Source organism: Physeter macrocephalus, unplaced genomic scaffold (assembly GCF_002837175.3).
Source record: "Physeter macrocephalus isolate SW-GA unplaced genomic scaffold, ASM283717v5 random_350, whole genome shotgun sequence".
In the NCBI taxonomy this organism is placed as follows: Eukaryota; Metazoa; Chordata; class Mammalia; order Artiodactyla; family Physeteridae; genus Physeter; species Physeter macrocephalus.
In genome coordinates this window covers 48882-63748 of record NW_021145649.1, presented here as the reverse complement: position 1 = coordinate 63748, position 14867 = coordinate 48882, and the positions used below count along the sequence as shown (strand labels likewise).

General features: G+C 52.5%; 1 long non-coding RNA gene across 1 annotated transcript; it reads left to right on the top strand.

The window, feature by feature from the left end:
• Positions 1–11325: 11325 nt before the first annotated feature.
• LOC114485037 (uncharacterized) lies at positions 11326–13140 on the top strand. Its single transcript, XR_003678474.1, has 2 exons — positions 11326–11405; positions 11917–13140. It is a non-coding gene; the product is annotated as an uncharacterized lncRNA (long non-coding RNA).
• The last annotated feature ends 1727 nt before the right edge of the window (positions 13141–14867 follow it).

The following is a 14867-nucleotide window of genomic DNA, read 5'->3' as shown; positions in this document are numbered from 1 at the left end:
AGAGAGAGAGAGAGAGAGAGAGAGAGAGAGAGAGAGAGAGAGAGAGGGACTTGCACACAGGGTTTGCTTGGGCCAGGCTTGGGTTTCTTTGCAGCGGTTTTGGGTGAGGCGAGCCCCTGTGCCTCCTTCCTCTGGGCTCCTGCCTTCATGGTCCCGCCTGGGTTTGAGCTCTGCTCTGGGCTGGGCTGTAGTCACGTCTACCAGACTCTGAGGGGTCCCGGGACCGTGTCTCCGTCTTTTTTAAGCTCCAACATCCATGTTATGGGCTGAACTGTGTCCACCCAAAATTGGTAGGTTGAAGTCCTAACCCCAGTATCTCAGAATGTGACTGTATTTGGAGATGGGTCTTGACAGATGTAGTCAAGTTAAGAAGAGGTCACTAACCCATCAGGGCGGGTCCTGATCCAGTATGACTGGTGTCCTTATAAGAAGAGGAGATGAGGGAATTCCCTCGAGGTCCAATGGTTAGGACTCAGAGATTTCACTGCCCGGGGGCCAGGTTCGATCCCTGGTCAGGGAACTAAGGTCCTGCGAGCCATGGGCGCAGCCCAAAAAAAAAAAAAAAAAAAAAAGGAAGAAGAGGAGATGAGGACCCAGACACAATGAGGGATGATCCTGTGAGGACACAGGGAGAAGACGGCGGTCTATAAGGCAAGGAGAGAGGCCTCAGGAGAAGCCAGCCTTGCCAACACCTTGATCTGGCACCTTCCAACCTCCAAGACTGTGAGAAACTAAGACCCCCAGTCTGTGGTATTTTATGGTGGTCCCAGGAAACAGTGTCTGGTGTATTTGGGTAACTTAACGTTCGTGGGATAAGTGAAGGCGGGAACAATCTTTTTTTTCAAATGAAAGATAGTTAGGGTACAATGTTATGTTAATGTCAGGTGTACTAATGATGTGACATTTGCACACATTATGAAATGGTCACCAGGATGAGTCTAGTAACCATCTGTCCCCATACAGAGTTATGAGGATATTATTGACCACATTCCTTATGCTGTACATTACACCCCCGTGGCTGGAGGTTTGTACCTCTTAATCCCCTTCCCCCTCCACCCCCCAGCAACCGTCCATCTGCTCTCAGCATCTGTGAGTCTGTTTTCGTAAAGGTGGGAGCTGCTATCTTTAGTAAAATCCTTCTGTTATACTCTGTAGAGGAGGCAGGTGAGGCCCTGGGAGAACTGCTCACCCGCGGCTGAACTTGATGTTCTGGCTGGAGCTGAAGTCCCGGGCCTGGCGTCGCAGGCTCCTCCCACCCAAGATTTCTTTCTTCCTGGGCAAGGAAGAGAGGGGCTCTGGTCCTTGCTTTCCACATTTCCTACCGACTTCGGGGCAGGGGGCCTGCTCAGCCTCCAGAAGGGGAGGCTGCACCAGGCCTTCCTCCCAGATAGGCTGCGGGGGTTGGGGGGGGGTGCCACACCTGGGCCTGGTCATTTGAGCTCAGAGCCGTCTCTGCTGGTGTCGGCCCCAGAGGCCCAGTGTTGACGCCTGCGTGCGCCGGCCGATAATGGAAGTGTGTTTCTTTCCGTGGGTCACAGTCAAAAGTGACAAGCTTGCAGAGGGGCTCTGCCTTGGACTCCATCTGTGTGTGTGTGGTCCCCCACCTCCTGAAGGCGGAGAACTTTCCAGCAGTTCTCTAGGATGAGCAAAGTCAGGAGAGCACTGGGGAGACTCACGGGTCTGTAAGGTCCCTGAGTCTCGAGCTGTCACCACCCCTCTCTTAGGTTAATGCTGTTGACGGTGAAGAAGTTGTCCTGAGGTGCGTCCCACGCTTTGAACCTGACGGCTCCCTTGCTCGGGGGGGCCGTGGACTTGCCCCAGTTTTCCTGGCGACCGGCTTAGACCTAGGCTCAGACTCTGCCTTAGGCGGTGCTGGTGCTTAGATGGCAGCACGGTAGCGGGGGGCCCAGGGGAGGCCTCAGTCCACTGGGCCTTGATAGATTTGAGCACGGGATTTTCTCTGGCTGCTGACTGGAGTTCTGCGGGATCAGCCCTGTGGTCGGGGGTCAGGAGCTCTGCACCCCGGTCCTAGCGTGACTCCTTGCTGGTTTGTGTCGGCCCTACTGGCCTTCTGTGTAGCCTGGGAATGATGTAATGAGTTCTTGTAGGGGTGCAATGAGAAAATTGACTTGAAAGGGCTTTGGAAGCTATAAAGTGGCATTTGGGGTGACGATGATTCTCCCCCTGCTGCCTGTGGTTCGGGTCCCCCGCCGCCCCACCCCCCTCCCTGGATGGCTCACCCCTGCATCTTGCCCTGCTGCCCTCTTCCCCCTACACCAGCCCGACCTGCCCCTCCGGGCGCTCTGTGCCTGGGCTCCGTCCTGGGCGGACCTCAGCCTTGCCCCCCAACCCCCCGCTGTCCAGGGCCCACTGGAGGGTCCAGGGCCTGGGATGACGCCCGGCGGGAGAGCGGCTGGTTGCCCCAAATACCAGAGCAACGAGTTAACGTCGGGGCACTTGCTCCTGGGATAAGTTCATGCTCTGGGGTAAAACTCTTGGAACCCTATCGTATAAAAGGCTGCAGAGCAGTGAACTTTTGGCTTGAGTGTGGTATCCGGAGGAAGAGCCGCTCAACGGACTTTCAAAGCAACCTTTGGAACTCTTTACTGAAGTATGATCTACATGCAGAGAAGCGCACGTGTGTGAGAACATGGCCCAGTGAATGTTCACAAACTGACCGCTTGCAGGAACGAGCACGCAGATCAGGAGGCAGAACCTACACTCGCACTTGGAAGCCTCCCTCATGCCCGGCTCCGTCACCCCAGAGGTGACATCCCGAGCGAGATGTTTGCAAGGCTGATTTTCTCTAACCATAAAGATGGCGGAACTGTGCTCAAAGCAGACCAGCCCCGCCCCCACCTCCCGCTGTGAACGTGCCACCCCGTCCTTCCTGCTCAGCCCCACCGCTCCTCAAAGTGCCCGTCTTCCTCAGAAAGGAGCCGGGGATGCTTTATCTAGGAAGAGCTATTTTCTACTGAGAAGCAAGAGGGGGACAAGTGGTCACGGATAAGAGGTCATCATGGCTGTGTTTCTGAAGAGGGTAGCGCTTGTCCCCCCTCTAGAACGCGGTTGGGTTCACCTGTGTGTGTGTGTGTCTGTCTGTCTGTCTGTCTGTCTGTCTCTTTCTCTCTCCACTACATGCATCTTCATAGCCAGTGGCTGTAAAGAAAGTACTTCTTCTGTGCCAGGACGGAAGACTCACCACATCACCAGGAAATGTTTTGTTGATTACTGAATTGAAGCATTTGAAGTAATTAAATATGTAGTTTTAAAGGTTTAACAGTTTTTACTTAAACTGGTTTGTCAGTGAGTCTGAACATTAATCAGAGAAGGCCCCTTGTAAATGATCGTTAACATTGACTGGTTTTATAAACAACATAAGATTTTTAAGTTGAACGTCAACGCTTAAGGAAAAACTAGGTTTTTAAATGTAGTATTTTAAGAAATCGAATATTTATTTAAAAACAAAGTGACTGCCACCAGTTGTTTATGTGCACAAAAGTCATCTTAAAAAAAGACCGCAATCCTTTTACTGCAGGGTGTGCAGGCCTTTGTGAGGGTGTAGTATGGGGGCCTTGGGAGGGGAGGTGTGTTCTTCTGCAGCTGGAAGGAAGGGGAGATCTCAGCAGCAAGAGGTGGTGACTGCTGGTTTCAAATCTAATTCCTGCACTTATTTTGGTTTCCCCTGTGGTCCTGTCACCTAAGGCAGTGTCTTCAAACTGGGGCCTGCAACTCACTAGTAAGATCGGGTTAGGGGTCTGCAACCAGTCTTTTTAAAGGGTTGTCAGGTAAAATACAGGACATCCAGTTAAATTTGAATTTCAGATAATGAAAACGTTTTTTTCAGTATAAATATATCCCCAATATTTTATGGGGCTTACACATACTAAAAAATGTCTTTGCTGTTTACCTGAAAGTCAGATTTAACTGGGAGTCCTGTGTTCTTATCGCTAAATCTGGCAGCGCTGATTAGGATAGAACAGAAAATATCAGAAGGGGCCTCACAGCACAGGAGTAAATGTTGCTTCAGGTGTCTGTGTGGGCGTGCGCGGGGTCACACCGGGGTCGCATCTCTTACTGAGGATTGGAGTGTGAAAGCCACTGTCACAGGTGGTTGGGTTAAGTGTCAGACAACCACAGAGGCGCTAACAGCGCCTGATGCGTAATAAGGGGCACCCCTGGTGCCACAACAATCATTGTTGCCCCATTCTCTGCCTTATTCCCTATTTTTATTTTGGAGAGAATTTTTCTTGAAAGAACTCCGAGCCTTCAAATGTTTACTGAAATATTACTCAGAAAATTTCCCCTGTTGATCAGACTCTCACCTTTCTTCTAAGGGAAAGAACCCAGTTCCACTCTCCGGTCTCACCTGGGGGTGGGCAATGTGCCCTTCGCCATCGGACGCTTCCAGACATGGCCACTAGGTGGCGGCACGCGGCTGCGGTCTCTGTGAAGCGGCGCTGTCTGTGAGAGCTGATCAGGCGGTCCCCACCGAGGGCAGAGAACACGCTTCCGTCGATCATCTCCTTTTTCCTCGCAGCAACCCCAGGCCGTGTCCTCTTCTCATCCAGATGCCACAGCCGGGAGTAAAGAAGCTGTCGGGTGCCCGGAGCCTGTCCAGTAAATTGTGGCCAATGAGCGTGGGACGAGGGCACCAGGCCTGCAGGGGGACTCCAGGTGAGGCCGACGTGTGGCTCCAGGACAGGCAGCCCCAGGGGAGGGCGGCTGAGGACCGTGCCGATTACCTGAGGGGAGGTGGCTAGCGTTCCCGGTGACCAGGGCAGCCACTCGCCCCCCTCGGTGTTTCCTCCCCCTTCTCAGTGGCCCCCCTTCTCTGTTGTTCAGGTGCCTCTGTGCACCTGCTTCCCTTCCACCCCGCCCACTCCTTTCCCTGCTGCTGGTGGTATTCTCTCCTTCCCTTAACCGACGGGCTGTGAGAAAATCAAAGCACCAGTCCAGATGGAAAACCTTCTACATTTACTGCAACCTTTGGCGACTTACAATGTAGCTTTGCTGAATTTGCTTTACCTTCTTTTTTTGATTACTCGGAAGCATAATCACGAACATGGATTACTGAGTCATCTGGTAAGGTCTGATGTTTACATTTTCTACTTCTTTCGATTTCAGTTTGTCATTTCTCCTTTGTCACTTAATTGGTTTGAATAAATCCTCCGTGTGTGTGTGTGTGTGTGTGTGTGTGTGCACTTGTGTCACTCATTGCTGTGTTTGTATAAAGTTTTTTGGGTTTTAATTTTAAAATCTGGTGAGTTGAATCTTTTCTATCTTTCTGCTAAAATCATTTCCGGATTTGATTTCCTTCTAATTCAGGTGACCAAATAACCAGTAAAACACCCATGTCGTGTTTTATTTATTTATTTGTTTGTTTGTTTATTTATTTATTTAACTCCATTGAAATAACTAGTGGCCCCCACTACTCGACACTGCTGGAAGGGGATCCTTCTTGAGAAATTCATGTGCTTTGCCCTGGAAGGAGGCCATCTCCCCTTCCTCATCCGGGTCTGGGGTCCCAGGCTCCACACCCCACCCCTTCTCCCCCATCCTCTCCCCTGCCGGGCTGCTGGGAGTCAAGTCTGGGGGGTGGAGGAGGAGAGGCAGTGGGTTTCCCAGGGGTGGGGGTCAGTCGGGGTGCCTTCAGACTCTGATGGGAGGTTGGGAGTAGATGCTGGAGGGACTGGCCACCCAGCGCTGCCACCCTGGGGGCCACAGCCTGTGCCCACGCTGGCCCTCATGTGGGCTCCGAGGACGTGGACAGCAAGCTCCTCTGCGGACACGAGGGTGGACGAAGGTTGGCGCATCTGTCCCCATCCTCTGGGCCCTCCACCGTGTTCTTTAGGGTCCGAGGAGGGAGAGAGGGTCCTTCCTGTAGCCTGCGGCCGTGGGAGCTGAGCTGGATTCATCAGGGTCCTTTCTTGCCCCGCTTGGACAAACTGACCCTGGGCTCCTGAGGTCTGGGCTTATCTCGCGCTTTCCCACCTGCGCCTGACCTCCACTACCCATGGCCTTGCTTCCACCAGGCCCTGCGTGGCTGGCCCGGTGCCCTCCGACCGCGGCCAGCAGACCCAGGCTGGGGGTGGGGACAGATAAAGACAGGTTTCGAAAAGGAAAGTGGGTGTCAAGATGAACTTTGAGATTTGACAGTTTCGTGGCAGTCATGCTGTGCGGTTTTACCTGTTTCACAGGAATTTAGGATGCGGGAGAGATTATCCCATCATGGTTCTGTTTTGCCTTTCCTAAAAAGCCTGTCTCTGTGTCCTGCTGGCTATTGTAACAGAGCAGGACCCTATGGGGCCTTCCCGGGACAGACCCCTCCCCCATGTCCTCTGCTCTAGCTCCTCTCGGAAGTACCCAGATAACAGTATTTGATGCACATTTCCTGAGTTCTTTGACAGACGCTAAACCCACCAAATGAAAGAAGTTAACCACTCGATGACCATGAAAGCCCCCAGATCTCCAGAAGCCTGAGGATTGATAATGTAACCGTAGTGACACTGACCTGTTACCACCATCAACCAATCAGAGAATTGTGCACAGGCTGGTCACATACCCTGCGACGCCCCTCCCTCACCTGGCCTTTAAAAAGGCTTCCCTAGGGCTTCCCTGGTGGCGCAGTGGTTGAGAATCTGCCTGCTAATGCAGGGGACACGGGTTCGAGCCTTGGTCTGGTAAGATCCCACGTGTCGCGGAGCAACTAGGCCCGTGAGCCACAACTACTGAGCCTGCGCGTCTGGAGCCCGTGCTCCGCAACAAGAGAGGCCGCGACAGTGAGAGGCCCGCGCACCGCGATGAAGAGCGGCCCCCGCTCGCCACAACTAGAGAAAGCCCTCGCACAGAAACGGAGACCCAACACAGCCAACAATAAATAAATAAATAAATTTTTTTAAAAAGGCTTCCCTAAAACCCGTCAGGGAGTTCGGGCTTTTCGAGCACTGGCTCTCCTGGACTGCATATCTAGCGCCCTGCAGTAAACGCTGTGCTCTCCTTCACCACAACCTGGGGTCAGCAGATTGGCTTTACTGCACATGGGCGAGGGGACCCAAGTTTGGTTCGGTAACAGTGGAACAAAGGGGGTCTGTGCAGCTGGGTTGAGAGCCAAGCCATTCTCCCACCTGCATGGGGTGCGGGTCTCCCTGACCAGCCTCTTCGAAGGGCAGGCAGAGCTCCAAGGGGCACCTGAGGGCGGGAAGACCCTTCTCTCCCAGCTCTGGGCCCGCTCACCTCAAAGCCTCAGGCCTGTTTCTTCAGGGAAATACGATTGTCTGCGGGGGGCGGAGGGGCCGGGCCCAGTCAGGGTCCCCCGCTCCTGAAGTGACGGTGGAGTCTGAGGGAGTTGCTGAGTTTCATAATCAGGGGCCCTGGAGGCCACCCGGCCCGGCCCGGCCCGGCCCCCCGCCCAGCTGAAGCAGTTCACCTCAAACAGGGGCTCAGGGCTTTTGCAACCCGCATGCTCATTCTATCCATCCATCCATCCATCCATCCATCCATCCATCCATCCATTCATTCCTTCAGCAAATCTCCCGTGAACCCAGGTCACACAAGGCACTGCCAGGCCTGGGACGCAGTGGTGAACCAGGGCCTGAGTTCACGCAGCTGCTGGGCCTTTGGGAAGAGGGGTGCTAGGCAGTGATGAGGGAGAGAAGGTTGGTGTGTGGGGTGCACATTGAGCAGCTCTGTCCTTGTCTTGGGGGCCCAGGGGCAGCCTCGCGGGGAAAGTGACCTTCAGCTGAGAACGGAGAGGAAGACTGGGAGCCTGAGGGAAGCGGGTGGACAGAAGCGGCTGTGCGTCCGCCGCACTGAGGGGGCCAGCAGGGAGGGGGCGGGATGGGCCAGGAAGGCGGTCAGGACTTCAAGCTCCCCTAGCAATTGTAGCAGGAAGCCTCTGAGTGGGGGAGAGAGGGCCAGGTTTGCATTCGAACACAATGATCCACTCCTCGGGGGAGCAGGGGTGAGCTTGGCCACTCCCTTCTCGGGGTTCAGGGCGTTGCAGTGCTTGCATGGGGCTGGCCGGGGCCACGGAGAAAAGTGGGCAGATCTGATCCGCATTTCGGAGGAAGCTCACTGGACCCTAAGCCGGCGGTTCTCAAATGTTTTGGCCGCGGGACCACTTTACTCTGAATAGTTATTGAACTAAAGAACTGTTGCTTATGTGGTTAAAGCTACTGATAGTTACTATATTAGAAATGAAACCCGAGAAATACTCATTAATTCGTTTACAATATATTTGTTAGAAATAATAGAAATTCATTAAAATAGAAAATTAGTATTCCTGAAATAATTATAAAGTAAGTGATATATACGTGAATAATTTAGAAATAAACTAGTATTTGTATAAAATGAGATTCATTTAGAAATATTAATTTATTTTAAAATAATGATAATAAACCCATAACTTGTTAACATTAATGATTTTTAAATGAAAAAAATAAGTATTTTCTGAAACAATAACAACAAATTTAACGATGTGGGTGTCATTGTTTTACATTGTTGCAAGTATCTTTGGCTTGCTAGGAGACAGGTAGATTCTCATATCTGCTTCTTAGTTCAATCGGTTGCGATAAATTGTTTTGGCTGAAGTATGTAAGAGATATTCAGCCTCTCATACACTTTTAGGAAAAAGAGAGGTTATTTTAGTGCCTTTTTTAAAGTAATTATGGATAGTCTTCTTTGATACCACACCAAAACTGAACAGGAAGTAGTTTATTAAAGATTATTTGCAAAGTGGATTCTGAAACCATCTCGATGAATTTTACAACATTTGCATACTCTGTTACAGTAAGCCATTGGTTTATCCTGTACTTTGAACGGCTCTTTTACCCACGTGTGATTTTGTAACATCAGATGTTTGTCATCTGGCAAATACTGGTTCACAGACAGAGCGATGCAGGTCTTGTAGATGTGGACCCATTTTATTATACGTTATCCAAAAAGCACCTTTGTTAACACCACCACAACCTCATCAGGAAAATCTTTAGCTATTGGGAACCTCTGGTCACAGTGGTAGAAGTGAGCTTTCCAAAAACCTATTTTTTGCTTGAGAGCTCAAATTTTATCATCGGCAGCAAATACTGTCAGTTGTTTACCTGTAAGTGGCCAGCTCCCATCATTCATTTTCAAGAAAAAGCCTGCTGATAATTCAAGCCTGAACAGGCATAGTTTACTCATTAGTTCTTCTTTCAGGTGAAAGTGCTGTAAAACAAGTGACTGGTTCAGCTGGTAACTCACACAGTCAATTGCACAGGTGCTTTTCCTCAGGGCCGTGCCTGTCCTTCCCTTTGCGTTTTATCATACAGACTATTAAAAAGAGGTATACCCAAGGGTTGAGATTTAATAAAAATAGCCATTTTTGCTGCTTCGGCAGTACATTTTAAAGTGAAACTAGGTTTTTTGCTGTGAGTGCACCATGGTGCTGGAGCCAGTGACTACTGGTAGAGTTTGGTGCTGCCGCCTTGATCTGTGCTGAGGTTCCAGCAGCTCTACCCACCACAGCTCTTGCACCATCATGGTAAATGTCAGCCCAGTGTAAAGGATGAATAATGCTTTCATGTTATGGAAAGAGTTTTTACCTCATGGGTCCTCAGAAAGATCTCAGGACCCTAGGATTCCATGGAACACACTTTAAAAACCACTGGTCTACCTGCACTGGGCTCCTCTCCCCACGTGACTGCTTTAGATTGACTTCTATGAAATTTCTGCTGTTGATCTTTTTTTTTTTCTTTTTGCGGTACGCGGGCCTCTCACTGCTGTGGCCTCTCCCGTTGCGGAGCACAGGCTCCGGACGCGCAGGCTCAGCGGCCGTGACTCACGGGCCCAGCGGCTCCGCGGCATGTGGGATCCTCCCGGACCGGGGCGCGAACCCGCGTCCCCTGCATCGGCAGGCGGACTCTCAACCGCTGTGCCACCAGGGAAGCCCCATTCATTTTTATAGTTGAATAATATTCTGTTTTACAGATATTCCACATTTTGTTTATTCATACATCTGTTGATGGGCATTTGAGTTGTTTCTACGTTGGGGCTCTTATGAATAATGCTGCTATGAACATCTGTGTACAAGTTTTTGTGTGGACATGTTTTTAGTCCCCCTTTGTTCTACTTAGGAGTGGAATTCCTGGGTCAAATGGTAATTCCATGTATAACTTTTTGAGAAACTGTAGAGTAGTTTTCCAAAGTGGCTGCACCAGTTTACATTCCTGCCAGAGATGTATGAGGGGTCCAATTTCTCCACATCCTCATCAATATTTTTTATTTCTGACTTTCTGATGATAACCATCCTGGTGGGTGTGAAGTGGTATCTCGCAGTGGTTTTGGTTTTTTAAAATAAATTTATTTATTTTATGTATTCATTTTCGGCTGCGTTGGGTCTTCGTTGCTGCGCGCGGGCTTCCTCTAGTGGCGGCGGGCGGGGGCTGCTCTTTGTTGTGGTGCGCGGGCTTCTCACTGCAGTGGCTTCTCTTGTTGCGGAGCACGGGCTCTAGGCTCGTGGGCTCCAGTAGTTGTGGCACGCGGGCTCAGTAGTTATGGTTTGCGGGCTCTAGAGCGCAGGCTCAGTAGTTGTGGCGCTTGGGCTTATTTGCTCTGCGGAATGTGGGATCTTCCTGGACCAGGGTTCAAACCCGTGTCCCCTGCGATGACAGGCGGATTCTTAACCACTGCGCCACCAGGGAAGCCTGTCCTTTTTCAAGACTGTTTTTGGCTATTCTGGGTCCCTTGAGTTTCCATACGAGTTTAGGATCAGCCTGTCACTTTCTCCGAAGAAGCCAGCTGCAATTCTGATAGCAATTGTATTGAATCAGTGTCCTTTTTGCTGCAAGTTAGAGTGTAAACAAAACAATACAAAGAAGGTTTCTGTGAGCTGCAGCCTCAGGGAAAAGGGGCCCCTTCAAAGTGGATTCTGGAAAGAACAGCCTTGGCTGGCTTTGGACAAAATGTTCTGGCGCAGCTGGAGCTGGGTGGGCACCTGGGCCTGCGGAAGCGGTGGGTGCAGGCGGATGGTACTTTCCTGCCAGCTCTGCGAAGTGTATGGGGCACCTGGAGCAGTGGCTCACCCAGACCTGGCCCGCCCGTGCCCTTGGCTTCAAAGGCACGCACGCTGACCACGCACAAACAGGCTTCCTCTTGGTGGCGGCACGGCGGGGGCGGTGCTGAAGGGACTGCCCGCAAGTGACCCCGGACTCCCCTTGCTCTCCGCCTGCTCACGTGCCGCCTCCGTTGGACGAAGGTTTCAACACCCGTGTACAGTCTCCCAGCGCATGTCAGACCTCGCCTCGGCCCTGGCAAGAACCAAGACCTGGAGGATCTCGATCGGGGAGGCTGATTTGGGGGAAGACACACAAAGAAATGCAGTGTGGGGCGTGAGACGGTACAGGGCCTTGTACATCAAGGAAGAAGGGGTGAGCCCAGCAGGAGGGGACTGTGTTTGCAGCAGGGCTGTGCGCTGGGCTGGGCTGGACGATGAGGTCCAGGAGGGCCTCTCAGAGGAGGGCCAAGATGCCCCACCCCCATCCGGGTTAGAAGGAGGGTAGGAGTTTGCCGGAAGACAAGGGGAGGGTGGGGAGGGCACGGCGGAACAGATGGGTTGCAGCCGGATGTGTTGGCACAGCTGAAGCAAGTAAAGGGGCAGCGGGAAATGGGGGAGGGCAGGCAGGTTAACCGGGGCCCCGGTGCCAGGCCAGAGCGCTCAGGCCCCGGGCGTGCGGGCAGCGGTAGCTGAAGGGCTTCCATCAAGGGGTGACCCCGTGGTGGGCCTGTTGCCCCCGCAGCTGCTGGCAGCGGATGGACGGGGCTGGGCAGGATGGCGGGACCCTCTGCTTGTGGGACCCAGCGCCCCGGTATGTCCCCCTGGGAGGTGAGGAGGGAATGGGTGTTCAGCACTGCCTCTTCTCTGACAACATTTTGGAATAGATCTGACTGCCACCACCACAGATGAGGAGACCGAGGCCCAGAGGGGACAGTGACATCTCCAGGGTCAGCCACTCCTCAGCGTGGGTGTGGGTACAAACCCAGGACGGCCAGCCCCTCATCTCCAAGGGTCCTGTGCCTTGAGAGTGGCCTGTAGCCCCTCCCAACTCCCACCAGAGGGCGCCCAAGCCAGGCCTTTGTGAGGAAACCCCGCCCCCCCAACCCCGCCCCCATTGACTGAGGGTCCCAGAGGCAGACCGCACTCCCAGGCCCCCCCAAAGGTTGGCCCGAGTCCAGGCTTAGGTCCCGGGGGGCTGGGGTCACCCCGTCAGCCCAAGACAACAGAGCGGACTGGAGTTAGGCCAAAGGAAGGGGCAGCCACCAAGGAGCCCTGGGGCTCCTTCACTGCCCTTAAACATTTGGCGAACTCTTCAAGATCCTGGAGGGCCCTGCGTCTCTGGTGAACCCCTGCAGGGGGCCGCTGTGGTCTAGCCCAGGGTTTCCCCCAGCAGTGGCTGGTCACGAGGCATTTCCACCTCTTCCCACAACCAGCCCCCAGGATGAACTGTGACTAGAGCGTCAGGTCCGCAGGCCTGGGACTAGCCTGCTGGTTCCGCCCTCCCTCCAGCCGGGGAGACGATGCAGAGCTGGCCGCCGCCTGCTGCCTGCACCGGGACCTCATGGCGTGCCAGGCTTGCGGGGAGAACAAGGCGACTGGAGGGCAGGACAGGAGGGCCAGGCTGGGCGGCCTCCCCCTGACCCCTTGGGGCCTCTCCCAGGCCCAGATGGGTGGCCAGGATGTGATAGGACATAAGCCAGAGAAGGAGACAGGAGGATGTCAAGGAAGGGGAGGTGGGGATATTTGGGGGCTACTTGACAGGGTGCCCAGAGGGGACGTGAGCTTTCTTGCCTCTGGATGTAGTTGCAGGACCATGGAGGGGTTGGTCACATCCTTTCACTGTGAGGGCAAAGCTGAGAGAATCGTGGAGGAGAGACCTGGAGCCTGGGCTCCACTGGTCCCCGGTTAATCCCAGGACCACTGGGTTAGTCAGCTGAGCCCAGAGCATCCAGGAGAGGCATGTCATCACCCAGAGAGGGTGCCCCTGGCCCACTGCTGACTCACTGTCCTTGTGGGGGAGGCTCGCCCCTCTGAAGGGATCTGGGTGACGGGAGTGCCACCTGCCCTTGGATGGTTTGATGATATCATGACAACATCACCCACGTAAGCTACAAGTCCAAAGTCATCCTAACCGAAACGCCACTTCGACCCTTGGAGGAGCTCAGTAAACATACTCGAAAAGTGAAGGACTGCGTCACCAAATGGCCAAGTCACTGTAAAAAACGGAGAATATCTGATGGGAAGGCACGGCAAGGTCAAGGTCACAGAAGTTTCTTCTAGCCAGAGGGGAGGGTGGGGAGCTGGAGGTGGGGCCGGGTGAGAGGAGACCCTCACCACATACCCCCCGGGCCCCACAGTCAGCAGAAAGTAAAAACCGTCCTTACTTAACCCCACCTACAAAGATGGATCCTAGAGGGAATAAAGACCCAAATGTAAACGATAAAAATATGAAGTTAGAAGAAAAGTGCAGAAGACTCTTTCTAACATCTGGACAGGGAAGGACTCTTACACAAAGATCCAAACGCATAATCCATACGGCAAAAGACAATGATAAATTTGATTACATCAAAACTCAGACTTTTTCTCAGTGGACACCACAGACAGGTTAGAAGGAGATCAGAGAATGGGTAAAGATATTCACAATGTCTAAAATTAAGCGATGGAAATCTCTAGAATGGACAGGAATGCCTGAGAATCAACAAGGCTGATGGATGGGGCAGCAACGGAGGCAGGGGCTTCCTTGGGGTCTCAGGGTGTGTGTTGAGGGGTGAGGGGGCAGGAGGTGTTCCTGGAAACAGGAAGAGTATGTGTTCACATTAGTTTCCTGCAGCTGCTGTAACAAATTACCACAAAGCTGGTGTCTGCATAAAATTGGAGAATTGCTTGGTATAGAAAACCTACACATTTGGTGTCACAAGTGTTGGGAGTAGAGGGACAGTTTTCCTTTCACCACGTTTTCTTTTTTCTTTTTTTTTTATAAATTTATTTATTTATTTTTGGCTGCATTGGGTCTTCGTTGCTGCGCGCGGGCTTTCTCTAGTTGTGGCGAGTGGGGGCTACTCTTCATTGTGGTGCGCAGGCTTCTCATTGCGGTGGCTTCTCCTGTCGCGGAGCACGGGCTCTAGGTGCGCGGGCTTCAGTAGTTGTGGCACTCAGGCTCAGTGGTTGTGGCGCACAGGCTTAGTTGCTCCGTGGCATGTGGAATCTTCCTGCTCTCCCGTTGCGGAGCACAGGCTCCGGACGCGCAGGCCCAGCGGCCATGGCTCACGGGCCCAGCCGCTCCGCGGCACGTGGGATCCTCCCAGCCCGGGGCGCGAACCCGGTTCCCCTACATCGGCAGGCGGACGCGCAACCACTGCGCCACCAGGGAAGCCCTGGCAGGTGGATTCTTAACCACTGCGCCACCAGTGAAGTCCCTATATAGTACATTTATATATTTTTTATAAAATTCTGGGGACTTCCCTGGTGGTCCAGTGGCTAAGACTCCATACTCCCAATGCAGGAGGCCCAGGTTTGATCCCTGGTCAGGGAACTAGATCCCTCATGCTGCAACTAAGAGTTTGCATGCTGCAACTAAGATCCCACACAGCCAAATTTAAAAAAGAGAGAAAGAAAGAAAGAAAGAAAAGAAATTCTGCAGTTTGGGGCTATATTTCCTTTTTGACCCTAGAGATGTCAAAGGGTTTTTAAATATAAATTTCCAGGTGGGAGGGTCTTTTTGTTTTCTGATTTGTTTTTATCTTCTGGTTTTATTGTGTGATATCATAGAATATTGTCTACATGATTTCTATTTCTTGGAACTTATTGTCATTTAGGGGAGAGGGCAGTACGTGAA